This window comes from Coregonus lavaretus, assembly GCF_964263955.1.
Source record: "Coregonus lavaretus genome assembly, contig: HAP1_SCAFFOLD_1443, whole genome shotgun sequence".
Taxonomy (NCBI): domain Eukaryota; kingdom Metazoa; phylum Chordata; class Actinopteri; order Salmoniformes; family Salmonidae; genus Coregonus; species Coregonus lavaretus.
The window spans coordinates 17045-34224 of NW_028156220.1; positions in this window are offsets into that span (position 1 = coordinate 17045).

A 17180-nucleotide genomic window follows, 5' to 3' on the forward strand; every position below is an offset into this window, starting at 1 on the left:
CAAAAAACATACATACAGCTTTTATATCCCTTGACACACAAAGGCACTTTGCTCCGCCCATCTTTAAACAGTTTCTTAGTGCCCTTCACCCTGGAATGCTTTCTCAGCAGTTTCTAACTCCCCCCCTCTGTTAGTGGGTTGACACTACATTATAACTCTAACATCGTTCACACATTTATACTGTATTTGGTGTGAAATCCTTTAGTCCTTATTCTTAAAATACAAATTAATCTATCAATCCACCCCTTCAACTAAATGTTTTCACACTCAGGATACATGTATTTACAAGTATGATTAATCTGTCACACCCTGGCTCTGGGGACTCTATATGTTGAGCCAGGGTGTGTAGATTCTATGTGTTTGAGTTCTGTGTTGTATATTCTATGTGTTCTAGTTCTATGTTGGCCAGTGTGGTTCTCAATCAGAGGCAACGAGTGTCAGCTGTGGCTGGTTGTCTCTGATTGGGAACCACATTTAAACAGTCTGTTTTCCCATAGTGTTTGTGGGATCTTGTTCCGTTTGGTTTGTTCCGTGTTGGTTGTTAACCTAGGACATCACGTCATCGTTTTGTTGTTTTGTTGTTCTTATTATCACTAAAGATAATAAAGATTAAGTATGTTTGCAACTAACGCTGCGCATTGGTCTACTCCGTCTAACGATCGTGACAGAAGATCCCACCATACCAGGACCAAGCAGCGTGTCCAGGAGCAGGCAGCCTGGACGTGGGAACAGATAATGGACGGGCAGGGGTCCTGGACCTGGGAGGAAATCCAGGCCGGGATGGATCGCCGTCCATGGAGGGAAACGGTAGAGGCGCGACGGAGAGAGGAGCAACGGCGTCAACAGTGTCGTCGTCGGACGGACGAGAGGCAACCCCAAAAAAAAATTAGGGGGGGCACACAGCATGGGCGACAGGGCAGCAGGAGGCAGCTACAGGGCGTATTAGGAGGTTAGGTGAGGAGGCCACCAGGTTAAGGGGGCTATTGGTGCAGAGGGAGCAGGAGTTAGTGGTGCAGAGGGTAGAGTTACTGGAGGCGATAAGGGAGAAGGTGAGAATAGAGGCACGGCGAGAGGAACTAGGTAGGCAGCTGAGGGAGCGGAGGGTTATGACGAAACCCAGTCCCGCTCCTCACACCAAGCAAGTGGTGTGCGTCACCAGTCCGGTCCGGCCCGTTCCTGCTCCCCGCACTAAGTTAATGGTGCGCGTCGCCAGTCCGGCCCGGCCTGTTCCTGCCCCTCGCACCAAGCCTACGGTGCGCGTCGCCAGCCCGGCCTGTTCCTGCTCCCCGCACCAAGCCTACGGTGTGCGTCGCCAGCCCGGCCCGGCCTGTTCCTGCCCCTCGCACCAAGCCTACGGTGCGCGTCGCCAGTCCGGCCCGGCCTGTTCCTGCTCCCCGCACCAAGCCTACGGTGCGCGTCACCAGCCCGGCCCGGCCTGTTCCTGCTCCCCGCACCAAGCCTACGGTGCGCGTCGCCAGCCCGGCCCGGCCTGTTCCTACCCGTCGCACCAAGCTTACGGTGCGCGTCGCCAGCCCGGCCCGGCCTGTTCCTGCTCCACGCACCAAGCCTACGGTGCGCGTCGCCAGCCCAGCCCGGCCTGTTCCTGCCACTCGCACCAAGCCTACGGTGCGTGTCGCCAGCCCGGCCCGGCCTGTTCCTGCCACTCGCACCAAGTCTACGGTGCGCGTCGCCAGCCCGGCCCGGCCTGTTCCTGCTCCACGCACCAAGCCTACGGTGCGCGTCGCCAGCCCGGCCCGGCCTGTTCCTGCCACTCGCACCAAGCCTACGGTGCGCGTCGCCAGCCCGGCCCGGCCTGTTCCTGCCACTCGCACCAAGTCTACGGTGCGCGTCGCCAGCCCGGCCCGGCCTGTTCCTGCCACTCGCACCAAGCCAGGGGTGCGCATCGTCAGCCCGGTACGGCCCGTTCCGGCTCCACGCACCAAGCCAGGGGTGCGCATCGTCAGCCCGGTCCGGCCCGTTCCTGCTCCACGCACCAAGCCAGGGGTGCGCATCGTCAGCCCGGTCCGGCCCGTTGCTGCTCCACGCACCAAGCCTGGGGTGCGCATCGTCAGCCCGGTCCGGTCCGTTCCTGCTCCACGCACCAAGCCAGGGGTGCGCGTCGTCAGTTCGGCATAACCCGTGCCTGGGTCACCGGTGCCTGGTCAGGTACCGGTCAGCTGCTCCACACCGGAGCTTAAGCAATCCGCTCCTACGATGTCCAGTCCAGCTCCAGCCAGCGGGGCCAGACAGGACCAGGGGCGCTACGGGGGGATTATTGGAGGGTGGTGGGCAAGCCCGGAGCCGGAACTGCCTCCGAGGAGGAATGCCCACCCAGCCCTCCCCTGTTTGGTTCATGTTGAGGCGCGGTCGCAGTCCGCGCCTTTGGGGGGGGGTACTGTCACACCCTGGCTCTGGGGACTCTATATGTTGAGCCAGGGTGTGTAGATTCTATGTGTTTGAGTTCTGTGTTGTATATTCTATGTGTTCTAGTTCTATGTTGGCCAGTGTGGTTCTCAATCAGAGGCAACGAGTGTCAGCTGTGGCTGGTTGTCTCTGATTGGGAACCACATTTAAACAGTCTGTTTTCCCATAGTGTTTGTGGGATCTTGTTCCGTTTGGTTTGTTCCGTGTTGGTTGTTAACCTAGGACATCACGTCATCGTTTTGTTGTTTTGTTGTTCTTATTATCACTAAAGATAATAAAGATTAAGTATGTTTGCAACTAACGCTGCGCATTGGTCTACTCCGTCTAACGATCGTGACATAATCTCAGAGATTAGTTATATTTATCTACTTCCATCATTTTCCCTATGACCTTCATACGTCAGAACCAATAAACGTTTCATCAAATTGCGGTCTTTCAGGGTCAAAGTCCTCGTTATCCCCCAAGCCTGGAGGATCGCATTTCTCACTCTCCTCGTCAGAGTCCGGAGTCGGTCCATCTCTCATCATTTGGTGAGATACTGCATTCATCAACGCCTTACTCACCAATCCTCGGACTCAGGGAACAAAACAACAACCACACAATACAAGAATACTCATACAAACGCTGACTGCCCCTAAGATGGTGGCTGCTATGGTTTTCCATTTACCAAACATGGTATCAAACCACCCTGTCCAAGATGTACTAACTCCTGAGTTATCAGGCCATTCTTCACTTAGAGCAGTTAATCCTGCAAGAGCTCTGGTTACCGTCCCCTCAGGTGCGGTGTTGTTAGGGATAAATGTGCAACAATGGCCCCCCACCATTCTACAGACTCCGCCCCGTTCTGCCAGCAACATATCCAGAGCCAACCGATTTTCCCAAGTCATGAGTGAAGTGGCGGATAATTGTTCGGAGATCCCCTTTACTGCATCTCTAGTCTGGTTAATAAATCATTGTTGGTTGTAATAGATATAATTAATCCAATCCACATTCTTGTTTATTGTCACCCACCAGAAATGTTTTGTGGTAAAACCCTCCCATATTTGATTCATAGCTTTGTATTCGTCTGGAACACCCCTGGGGATGTCTATACCATCTATCCAAATTGGGCTATTTCCTTCCTGACCTATATTTCTTCTCCTCCTGATTATTCTTCCTGTCACTGGTCTTTGATGACTAATTCTTACAGGTTGGACCAACAATACTGGGGCACAAGTACCCACCCATCCTTCTGGTAACGTCTGTCGAATGCTCCCTTTGTTAGTACATGCCCACCACACATCAGTCAGAGGGATGGTAATTTTTTCCCCCCCTCCCCTATCTAAATCAGTCACATTAATTATCTCCTTACAGCCATCAAAATCACCCAAGTTACGAGTGCCATTTCTATGTCTGTAACACTGGTATTCACCAGGAGTTAAAATGAACCTAGGTGGGCTAGCCGAGTAAGTCAACTTTGCTAGCCCAATTCCTGTGCAATTGTGCTCTTTCTGATTGGACCCCAGGTCTAATACACAGGGAAACATTGCCTTTGGCATTGGGGCGGTCAACATTGTCGGTCGCCCAATGGAGCATGCATAACAATTGGTCTCCCCCAAGGCCCTAGCAGTGTACTTCATCCACTTTAACCAGAGATTTTCATCCAGGACTCCCTCTATTTCCCCTTGGTTCCATTCTTGGAGGAGAAAATCTTTCATAGTGGACGGGTTAGTTGAATTGTCTCTGTCATCCCTTGACTGATTTACTCGGTCAATCGCTATTAATGGATTATTGACAGGACCTGGGCCCTCCATCTCTTTCGACTCCACTAAATGTAGTCGTAGACAGGTATCGCGTCCGTATTCGCCCGCGCAAGCCCAGTAAGTTATTTTCATGTCCTCTTTAGTGACCTTTACTATTGTTACTACCATCTCCGTGGGGATGTCGTTATACCTTCTTATCCTCCATCTGGACGTCCAGCCCCCCCCCCCCGTCTCATATCTCCGTCCCCCAGTATGTCTAAACACCTGAGCCCAGGAACAATCCGCAGAGGGAGCTGAACATAAATACAACGGGATTCTATAATCCCACGTTGCTTGCTTACCCACCCTGATAAGATCCCTAATCCTAATTTTGAATCTTACTCCCCACCCTTCTCTGACTCCTATTTTGTAGATCACTCGTCCTTGGTGGTCAGTATGTCGGGTCGCTTCCCTTTTATTTCTTAATAATGGTAAGGGCATAGTGTCATTGGTGCAGGGTGGTGGTAAATCTTGACATATCAAGACTATTGCCGAGACTATGATGCAGCTCAGGGTCACCCATATTCCCAAAAACCGCCAACCCTCTCCTGCCCTTAGTCCTTACATTTACATTTTACATTTTAGTCATTTAGCAGACGCTCTTATCCAGAGCGACTTACAGTTGGTGAGTGCATACATTCTTTTTTCGTACTGGCCCCCCGTGGGAATCGAACCCACAACTCTGGCGTTGCAAACGCCATGCTCTACCAACTGAGCTACATCCCTGCCGGCCATTCCCTCCCCTACCCTGGACAACGCTGGGCCAATTGTGCGCCGCCCCATGGGTCTCCCGGTCGCGGCCGGCTACGACAGAGCCTGGATACGAACCAGGATCTCTAGTGGCACAGCTAGCACTGCGATGCAGTGCCTTAGACCACTGCGCCACTCGGGAGCATGGTCCTTCTGCTTGGTACCACCCCATACTCACACCCTAAGAACACACTACAGTGATGATAGGTCGGGGTAGGAGATCTTCGTTAACAGAGGTGATCCCTGGACACTATTGGTTCAGTTCTTCTCTCTAACTCTGCGTGTGTTCAGTGGTGCTTGTATGTGTTCTTACCTTTTTGCAGTGGGTAACGTGGACCCAGGTTGCTCTTTCTGCTATTCTAATGGCAAAGGCGGTGACCAATAAAACCTGATAGGGGCCTTCCCAACGGGGCTGCTTCCAGTCTTTCTTCTTTAGGGATTGTATCCACACCCAGTCACCTGGTTGGATAGAGTGGGTTACCCTCTCCTTTAGTTCTCCTGTGGGGAACAAAATCTTTGACATACGTGTTTGGTTAATGAACAGTCTTCTCATATGTCCTGCCAACGTCCCTTCTACTTCTATATCTGCCTGCTCTAGTCTGCCTAACTCGGGCATTCTATATGGTCTCCCAAACACTTTTTCAAAGGGGGATAACCCATCTTTATCCGGTGTTACCCTAATCGTCATTAATACTATTGGTAGACATTGTACCCAATTTCTTCCTGTACTCATGTGCGTTTTTCTCAGACGTGATTTAATCGTCGAATTAGTGCGTTCAATCAAACCCGCTGATTCCGGATGATATGAACAATGTTTCTTCATATTAATATGTAACTTCTGACCAATATTATCTATCACCTGGTTGGCGAAGTGAGACCCATTGTCGGAATAGATCGTTTCTGGCAATCCAAATCTAGGGATTATTTCCTGACATAAAGCTTTAGCTACTGTTAATGCATCAGCGGAGGAGGTTGGAAAGACTTCTACCCATTTGGTATACTTGTTTATTACAGTCAAACACCATTTTTCCCCTTCACTTTTTGTAAGTTCTATAAAATCAATTTCCAACTGTTGGAATGGATATCTGGCCTGGGGAAATTCCCCTTTTGGTGCTCTCTGCTTTCCTTGATGATTACTTTGTGCACATATAACACACCTAGAACAAATTTTTTTAAAGTAATTTGTTATTCCGTACGCTACAAACTGCTTTCCAATTATTTCCACCATCCCCCCGGTTGATACGTGACTTTGCCCATGTATCAAAATTGCTGCATATCTAAACAGAGATTTTGGTAATATAGGTAAATTACCTTGATGCCACATTTCCCCCTTCTTGACTGCTCCCATTTTCTCCCATCTAGTCACTTCCTTCATCGGTGCTCTTAACTGGCTGTCTATCAGTAATGCTTTATCAATGTCTACCTCCTCTTTCAGATGTAAGTATGTGGGTGCTTGTGGTTTGACACCTGCCTTTTTCGCTTCCTCATCTGCCTTTCTGTTGCCGTTGCTTATGCTATCTACACCTTTAGTGTGAGCATCACATGTACAGATAGCTAACTTCTCTGGTAGGAGTACAGCATCTAAAAGATTCAAAATTAACTGGGCATGTGTAATGGTTTTGCCAGAAGTGGTTACCATTCCCCTGTTTCTCCATTGTGCAGCAAATACGTGTACTGTATTAAATGCATAGGCACTATCGGTGTAAATAGTAATCTTTTTCCCTTTACCCAAATGACATGCCCGAGTGAGAGCCACTATCTCGGCCTGTTGTGCAGAATAATTTCTAGGTAATGATTCAGCTTCCAAGACGTCGGTCTCTGTTACAACTGCATATCCTGTAGCATTCGTACCATCAGGGTTTTTTCTAGATGAACCATCAACAAACATAGTCACTTCCCCATCTACTAAGGCTAGGTCTTTCAAGTCAGGTCTTGGCAACACAAGTTTCTCAGTTTCAGTTATACAATCATGTGGGCTGCCATCTATTGCAATAGGAACCAGAGTAGAGGGGTTCAGAGTTGTACACCATTCAATGGTCAAATTAGGCATATTTAACAGGATTATCATACAAGATAAATGTCTAGCGGGTGACATATAGGCCATCTTATGCTCCAACAACAGTATGGATACTGCATGCGGAACCCTTAGGATTAAATCGTGGTACAAAACTATTGATGCCGAATCTTGCACCGCCTGAGCTGTAGCTACCGCAGACTGTAAACAGAGAGGCATTGCTTGTGCTACCTGGTCTAATTTAGATGAATAATATGCAATGGGTTTGTTCTTATCCCCATGTTTTTGAGTCAAGACCGATGTCATATATCCTTCCCTACAATCCACCATTTGGGTAAAAGGCCTGTCATATCTAGGAAAAGCTAAGGCTGTTTGGGAAGTTAGCAACTTTTTTATCTCTATAAATTGTTCCTCCGCCTCGGAGTTCCAAATGATTTTATCATGGGCTGCCATTGCCTTCCCATAGATAAGATCACTTAACTTCCCAGTATGCAGTGCATAATGCGGTACCCAAGCTCTACAGTAGTTTATCACCCCCAAAAAGCTCATCATTTGTTTCTTGTTTAACGGTTTTGGCGCTCCAAGTATAGCAGTTTTTCTGGATGAGTTTAACATTCGCCCCTCCTGAGTTATGGTGTGTCCTAAGTAAATCACCTCGCTCTGCCAAAGTTTAAGTTTCCTTTTGCTCACTTTGTGTCCCTGTTCTGCCAGGAATGTTAACAATTGGATTGTATCCCTCTTACATCCCTCCTGAGTGGGATTAGCTAATATGATATTGTGGTGTCTGAACAATTTATGACTTTGCTGACGTTTGCAAATGGTTTTAGAGGATGTTGACTCAGCTTAAGGGAGCATCTTGAGAGTAGTTCTATAGGGGCACCCTAAAACAGAGGAAGTCTGTTAGGTGGAGTCCTGGGATTGGTCTGTAGGGGAAAACACCCATATCAGATTACATAGGATATATATACTATGGTTTGGGACAAAGGAGGGAAGAATAACATATTTAGAGATTGGGTCCGGTTGTTCTCCAGATGTCTGTAAATTGGCGCTGAGATCTTCAAATGTAATAAATAATTATAATCGAGGACAGTGTCAGCGGATTTCCTTGTTCTCACAGCATAATTAGCATCATTTTCTCAACACTACATTAATGGCGACGAGGTATTTGGGTTGTGTTGCGTCTTTTCTCAGCGCTCCATTCATGGGCGCCGAGCTGACTCTCGCTCCAGAGATAAGGGTGCGTTTTCTCACCACTTTGGGCACTGGTCAGTTCGTGTGTCTGTGTGTGTGCGTTGAATGAATGCACCGTTAAGAACTTGCGTGTGTGCTTTGCTGTTATTTGCTGTGGGATAAGAGTCCGTTCTAAATTTCTAAATTTGTTTGCGCTGGTAACAACGCAAACAGGGGGGAGTGTCTGTAGGGATATTTTGCTTGAATAAAATTCAAAAAGAATACAATAAAGGAATAAGGCCAGGAACTAAGGAAAATGTATACAAATTAGGACATCGCGAATCTATGGTAAGCCCTCCAATGAGGCGATCATTAGGATGGGCCGAAAATCCTAAAAGCGCATTAGGTTGAATTTAGGTCAGTCCCGGGGACTGGAGTTTGTGGTATATACATTCGATTGTAAGTTACCGCTCGACTTATAGTTGACGAAGTATATGTTTGATGTAACCGCTCATTGAATATCCGCAAACTCGAGGTGGCAGAAATTTAGGAACAAAGGAAAAAATGGCGCGAAGGTAGTAGCATGCTTAGGGGTCCGTAGGAACGGAAATAAGCCTCTTAAACTGTGTGTGTGTGTGTGTGTGTGGAAGAGAGTAGGATTTGTGTTCTATGTTTTGTGTTGGTTTGTGAGTTCTGGTAAGTGTTACTGTTTGTCTGTTGGGGAAAGAACGGAGGTACAGTTGGTCTGTCTACTTTCTGTTGGTTAGCTTGGAGAGAGCTGCTTGGGAGCTCCTTCCACTCTGAAATCGCATTGGTGAATGAACTACGCATGCGTGTGATTTTATGAGTTTAGAGTTACGTAGAGCAAATATGCCACTCCCCTGTCTGCACTGAGCTGCTGGGAGATGCAGACTCAGAGCAGACAGAGAGGGAGGGGGAGACTTAAACGCGAATGGAGTGTTCTGTTTGTTAAATCGGCTGTTGTTTAACGATGAAACTATTTGATTGAGACCTATTGAATTGATAAACTAGAGATATGTTGACGGATTAAAAATAAATAAAATAAAATGTTATTGAGCTATCTATAAATATTCCTGAGTTAAGTTGTTTGCTTATTTCTTAGCGCGAATGTGAACAGAGGAATATTGCATGGTTGAAATAACCCAGTGAGTGCAGAAAAGACTCAATTATTGTCTGTTCTTTGTTCTTCTGTGATATGAGAGACGATAAGAAGGAGGAGACAGAGAGAGAGAGAAGGTGCTGACGAGTGCATCATGCGACAGAGTGTGCTGCAACGGTTCAAGTAAAATTAAGGCTAGCACTGTTCTATTCACGAAACTTACCTTCCCATAGAGGATATTTTGTGTGCCTAGCATATTTCATGTTGTGACAATTTGACAAGGACTTGGCAACAGACTGATCAATTGATGTAATTAAGAATTGCATTTTTGAGTTTTTGTGCATGAGTTGGGTTTGATTTGAGTTGAGTTGGAAATCCAGCACTGACATTATTCTGTAAAATTAAGGTCATTGGGTGCTTATTAAGCAATTGGGTTGTGAGTGCTGTAGTGTTGCTGGATTAGAGGTCTTTCCTTTTTTTGATTGCTCTGAAGTTGACTACCTTCCTTTACTTTTCCTGATTGGATGTGGTAAGATTGCCACTAATCAATAATTTGGTAAAATAAAATAAAATAAAATAAATTGATACAAATAAGTAAATTGATGAATTGATTGATTGATTGATTGATTAATTAATTAATTAATTTGGGGAAAGAAGAAAAAAAAAAGAGGAAACTATAAGCTACATAGTCTAAAATAATAAAATAATTCACAATAAGGGAATATAAAAGAGTTGTTATAAGGGAGAAAAGGACATAAAAACTATGAAAGTAATTACTCCTGTTGATGTAGTAGAAAATAGTAATCCTTTAGTTAATGGTATTGCAAGGTTATCTGGAAAGGGAATAAACGTTGGCCTGATATTGAACAACCATGGCCAGTGGAAGGGACTCTTAACCCAGACGTCATCAACATAATTAAAGTGCTTGAATAATAGAGAGAGGAAAAGCAGAAACGACCATAAAGATGAATCCAAACTCCAAAAGTAAGAAGAAAACGAGATGTCTGGAAACTAAGGGTGGAGTGAGGTTCAGGAGGATGGAACTTGAAGATGAAGATGATGATGATGATGATCAGAGTGATTCAGAGGAGATCATGGGTAGATATGACTCTGTGATCAGAAGGAAGTTGGCAAGAGAGGAAAGAAGGGGTGATGGAAGTTGAAGGAAGAAGAAGGATACTAGAGATTCGATCTCTGATGAAAGTGAAGATGGAGAAAGCGATAAAGATTTGGAGATTAAAGGTGCTTCATATTCAAGAGGATGTTATCCTACAATGACTAGCACAGAAGAAATAGAAAGAGATATAGACCGATGCGTATCATGCCTGGATAAGGGGAATAATTTAGAAGAAGTAAGAGAACTGGAAGAACAACTCAAGAAGCTGAAGTTACAGAAGAAAAAACTGCTGAGAAAAGGATCCCAAGAATTGGAGAAGAAGTATACATTGAGGCCAAGGAAAGAGAGCACAAGTAAGAAGATGATGCCAGTAATATATTTCAAGGACAAAACCTAGAATATAAGCCTTTGAAGAATACCGATATGTCAGATATACTTGAGAAGTTGCCTACTCTTCAAGATGGAGCATATCCTTGGATTTCAATATTGGAAGAAATTATGGTGGGAACATAGTCTGCCATAGGAGACATTAAGAGACTTTTGGCTAATCTCCTTGGGATTCCAGAAATGGAAGACAATTTTCAGAGAGCTGGACTTAATAGATATGTGGGGACTGAGGTGAATAACCCTGAATTGTTGGCTGCAAGTAGAAATCGGCTGTGGAGAGCACTGAAAGATATGTTTCCAACAAATGTGCATCCTGACAACATTCTGATTGACCCACTAGGACAACAAGAAAATCAGAGAGCCTATGTGTCAAGAGTTCATCAAGTGTGGAGAAATATTACTGGAAATGATCCAGATGTGAGTCAAATTGAGCAGTCCATTTTGAGAGCTAAACTGCAGATGGGACTGCCCTCACCAGTAAGGAGCAAACTGGCAGAGGTGGTTGGACTTGGAAGCATGACAAAATGTGTCTATAGAGATCATATAGCCCATCAAGTGGATCTGTACAGGAAAAAGGAACACAACCAGAAAGAACAGGACCAAGAAACTCTCAGAAAACTCAATCAAATACAACTGGTGGAGAATAAGAAGGAGAAGAAACAAGCTTTGGTTATGCAGAATCAGTGTGCACCAAATCAACAATCACTGCCACAGCTTCAACTGGACCAGTTCCAACCGCAATTGTACCAGCCACAACTAGTGGTACAAGTTGTTTCATGTCCATAGCCAGTTTCTGGACAGACACAGAATTGGAGAGGAAGACGATGAGAAGGCTTAGAAAGAGGAAGAGGAGGAAGATTCAAGCCATACTTCCAGCAATCTTAAGAAGTGTGTTATGATTGTGGACAGGTTGGTGACTTTGCTGTGAGTGCAATGGGCCAGAAGGAAACACAAGAGGGAATTTCAGAGGAAGATACAGGGGCAAGTCAAGATCATCTGGAGGACAGGTGAACCCTTATAGAGGCTAGGAGCAATGATTCTAGGGATGCCTAGAAGATCCGAAAGGGGCGTGTCAGCTGGTAGCACCAGTTAGGGGAAAAAGATCCAACAATTGAGGTGAAAATAAACAACTGACCATTGGAAGTGATGATGGATAGCGGAACGGCTTTTATCTGTGTTCAGCCTGAAGAGGTTACACATCTCACTATGTCCAATCAACTAAATAGGACAGGGATTTGAGGGAGTAAAACGGTTGATTACTCTTATGGAACCAATTGAGCTCTGCTATGAAAATTAGAAAATTACAATACCCATCCTGGTATCAGAACATACACCTATTGCATTGTTGGGAAGAGATGCATTGTGTAAGCTGAACTGTACAATAAGATGTACACCAGATGGCTGTCTGGTAGAAGTGCCAAAGGAAAAGGTTTACCAATTGTTGATGATGACAGAGATGGATTTGTCTACAGTATTCTGGATTGGAAATCTCAGCGAAGATTTTTTGAAGCAGGCTAAGATATGGAAGAAATTTAAGGGGAAAATATGCCAGATGCGATGCTTCTGGAATATCCATTTCAACTCAGCTGAAGTATTTCAAGAATGCTGCCGAATTGAACTCAGAGGAATGGTTGAGTCATCAACTAAAGAAAGTTCAACTCAGCTTATGTTGAATAGTTTTAGGACCACAAGGAGCAGATATGAAGATAAACACAGTACTCCTGAGTGGCGCAGTGGTCTAAGGCACTGCATCGCAGTGCTACTAGAGATCCTGGTTCGAATCCAGGCTCTGTCGCAGCCGGCCGCGACCGGGAGACTCATGGGCACCGCACAATTGGCCCAGCGTCGTCCAGGGTAGGGGAGGGAATGGCCGGCAGGGATTTAGCTCAGTTGATAGAGCATGGCGTTTGCAACGCCAGGGTTGTGGGTTCGATTCCCACGGGGGGCCAGTATAAAAAAAAATATGTATTCACTAACTGTAAGTCGCTCTGGATAAGAGTGTCTGCTAAATGACTCAAAATAAAAAATATCTGGATAAAGAATTTGAGATTGAGAAGAGTGTGCCACATGTGACCTAGTTGGTTTCTGAAGGCTATGAGCAGAAGCAAATAGGAGAAATGATGATAGAAGCAGAGAAAGCTGTTTTTGTACTGATGAAAGGGGGATTTGGAGGAGTGAATATCAGCGATTTCTCAAAATATTGATTTTGGCTTAAGGACAAGGAAAGTCATAAGCTGTACGCATGACACATGAATCTCTTTGCAGTGTGAAGATGGATTAAGACCCTATGGAAAAAGGAGATGTTGCAAAAAGTTCAAGAATGTTTGTGATATCAAAGTAGTACCGATATTGGACTTGTGAAATCAGCCCAATTGAGGTGAAAGTTGAACTTCAACCAGGAGCCAGACCTCCTTGGAAGAATCAGTATCCATTGAAAGATGAAGCAATCCAATGGATTGAACCACAAATTGAAGGACTTTCAAAAGCAGGTGTTTTGAAGACAATAGAAAAAATCCTCAGAGTAAGAATGTTTGTTGTTTTGGGAGAAACCATGAGGGGTTGATAGTAGCGCCTCTAGACCTATTAGGTCTGATGATTTAGGAAGCTAGGGGTTAGCTAATGTTGCAAGGGGGGAGATTAGGAGAAAGATCACAAAGGAGTAGGGTTTTTGGGAACCATATTTGCTTGAACAGATTGACTATGTCATAGGAATGTCAGGAGTGCTGTATGTGGAAGGTGCGGGAATCAGGCGCAGGACACAGAAGCTTCGTTCAACAGTCTTTAGTGAATCACTACGAGCAAAAGTGCCCGGAGACGAGCGATACGCACACAGGCGTAAACGAACAGGAAAAATACTAACACGCACAACAAGTGCAAAAACCTCTCCTAAAACACAAGGAGGGAAAACCAATACAGACACGAAGACAGGAAGCTCAATAACACACAACACATGACTAACAAAACGAGAACTTATAGGACACATTATCAACGCTAACTAACCACAGGTGTACAACAATCAGACAAAAGCAAACGAACATAGAAACATACAACGGTGGTAGCTAGTACTCCGGGGACGACGACCGCCGAAACCTGCCCGAGCAAGGAGGAGGAGCAGCCTCGGCAGATTCCGTGACAGTACCCCCCCTTGACGCGCGGCTCCAGCCGTGCGCCGACCCCGGCCTCGGGGACGACCAGGAGGATGCGGTGCAGGGCGCGTAGGGTGACTACGGTGGAACTCAGTCAGGAGAGACGGGTCTAGGATGTCCCTCCTCGGCACCCAGCACCGCTCCTCCGGGCCGTACCCCTCCCACTCCACAAGATATTGGAGACCCCCCATCCGACGTCTCGAATCCAAGATGGACCGAACTGTGTACGCCGGAGCCCCCTCGATGTCCAATGGGGGCGGAGGAGTCTCTGCTATCTCACCTTCCTGGAGTGGACCAGCTACCACCGGCCTGAGAAGAGACACATGGAACGAGGGTTAATATTCTTATGCTCAATAGGTAGTAGTAACCTGTAACACACCTCGTTCAATCTCCTCAGGACTTTAAAGGGCCCTACAAACCGCCGACCCAGCTTCCGGCAGGGCAGGCGGAGGGGTAGGTTTCTGGTCGAGAGCCAGACTCGATCTCCAGGTGCGTACACCGGCCCCTCACTGCGGTGGAGATCGGCGCTCGCTTTTTGTCGACGGATGGCCCGCTGCAGATGGACGTGTGCAGCGTTCCACGTCTCCTCTGAGCGCCCTACCCACTCATCCACCGCAGGGGCCTCGATCTGGCTCTGATGCCACGGTGCCGGAACTGGCTGGTAACCTAACACACATTGGAAAGGGGTTAGGTTGGTGGAGGAGTGGCGAAGAGAATTCTGGGCCATCTCTGCCCAGGGAATATACCTCGCCCACTCCTCCGGCCGGCCCTGGCAATACGACCTCAGAAACCTACCCACATCCTGGTTCACACGTTCTACCTGCCCATTATTCTCCGGGTGGTACCCTGAGGTAAGGCTCACCGAGACCCCCAGGCGCTCCATGAACGCTCTCCAGACTCGGGAGGTGAACTGGGGACCTCGATCAGACACTATATCCTCGGGCACCCCGTAATGCCGGAAGACGTGGGTGAATAGTGCCTCAGCGGTCTGCAAGGCAGTGGGAAGACCTGGCATTGGGAGAAGACGACAGGCTTTAGAGAACCGATCCACAACGACCAGTATGGTGGTATTCCCCTGAGAGGGGGGAAGGTCAGTAACAAAGTCCACCGAGAGGTGAGACCAGGGTCGTTGTGGAACGGGCAGGGGTTGTAACTTACCCCTGGGCAGATGTCTGGGCGCCTTACACTGGGCGCACACCGAACAGGAGGAGACATAAACCCTCACATCCCTGGCTAACGTTGGCCACCAGTACTTAGCGCTAAGGCAGTGCACAGTCCGGCCAATACCTGGATGTCCAGAGGAGGGTGACGTGTGAGCCCAATAAATAAGTCAATCCCGAACCTCGAGCGGAACGTACGTCCGACCCACCGGACACTGTGGAGGGCTAGGGTCGGTACGCAACGCCCGCTCGATTTCAGCATCGACCTCCCACACTACCGGTGCCACTAGACAAGACTCCGGCAGTATGGAAGTGGGCTCAACGGACCTCTCCTCTGTGTCATACCGCCGGGACAGGGCGTCTGCCTTACCGTTCTGGGACCCAGGGATGTACGTGATTTTAAATACAAACCGGGTTAGAAACATGTTCCACCGAGCCTGGCGAGGGTTCAGTCTCCTAGCTGCCCGAATGTACTCCAGGTTACGGTGGTCAGTCAAAATGAGAAAAGGGTGTTGAGCCCCCTCAAGCCATTGTCTCCACACCTTTAGGGCTTGAACCATGGCCAACAGTTCCCTGTCTCCTACGTCATAATTACGCTCCGCCGGGCTGAGCTTTTTAGAGTAGAAAGCACAGGGGCGGAGTTTAGGTGGCGTGCCGGACCGTTGTGATAGCACGGCCCCTATACCGGCCTCAGACGCGTCCACCTCTACCTGAAATGGTAAGGCGGGATCCGGATGCGCAAGCACTGGAGCCGAGGTAAACAGGGCCTTCAGTCTCCCAAATGCCCTGTCCGCCTCCGCTGACCACTGCAATCGCACCGGACCCCCCTTCAGAAGAGACGTTATGGGAGCTGCCACCTGTCCAAAACCCCGGATAAACCTCCGGTGGTAATTCGCAAAACCCAAGAACTGCTGCACCTCTTTCACGGTGGTTGGGGTTTGCCAATTACGCACGGCTGACACCCGGTCAACCTCCATCTTCACCCCTGACGCGGATAACTGATAACCCAGAAAGGAGACCGACTCCTGGAAAAACAGACATTTCTCTGCCTTAACATACAGGTCGTGCTCCAACAGCCTACCCAACACACGACGCACCAGGGCTACATGCTCGTCTCGGGTAGGCGAGTAAACCAGGATATCATCTATGTACACGACCACACCCTGCCCCTGCATGTCCCTGAAAATCTCATCCACAAAGGATTGGAAGACTGAAGGAGCATTCATCAACCCGTATGGCATGACGAGATACTCGTAATGACCCGAGGTGGTACTAAATGCCGTTTTCCATTCATCGCCCTCCCTAATGCGCACCAAGTTATATGCGCTCCTGAGATCCAGTTTCGTGAAGAAACGGGCTCCGTGCAAAGACTCAGTCATAGTCGCAATCAGAGGGAGTGGATAACTGTACTTCACAGTGATCTGATTGAGACTACGGTAATCTATGCACGGGCGCAACCCTCCATCCTTTTTCTTCACAAAAAAGAAGCTCGAGGACACAGGAGAAGTGGAGGGCCGTATGTATCCTTGTCTTAGAGATTCGGCTATGTACGTTTCCATAGCCCTCTTCTCCTCTTGGGACAGAGGATACACATGGCTCCGCAGAAGCGCTGCTCCTGCCTGGAGGTCTATCGCACAATCCCCCTGTCTATGAGGAGGCAAACGCGTCGCCCTCGATTTACTAAACACAAGTGCCAAATCCTCATACTCAGTGGGAATGCGCAGTGAGGACACCTGGTTTGGACTCTCCACTGAGGTCGCCCCCACGGAAACACCCAAACATCTCCTCTCACACTGGGCAGACCACTCCTTAAGAGCCCTCTCTTGCCACGAAATAGAAGGATCATGGGTACTCAACCAGGGAATTCCCAGCACCACCGGATACGCAGGAGAGTCGATAAGATATAGCTGGATAGTCTCCTCATGACCCCCCTGCGTACACATCCTAAGTGGCGCTGTGACTTCCCTGATCAACCCCGATCCCAACGGACGGCTATCTAGGGCATGAACAGGAAATGGGATGTCAACAGGAAGTAGGGGAATCCCTAATTCTAAACAAAATTTACGATCAACAAAATTCCCAGCTGCGCCTGAATCTACTAGCGCCTTATG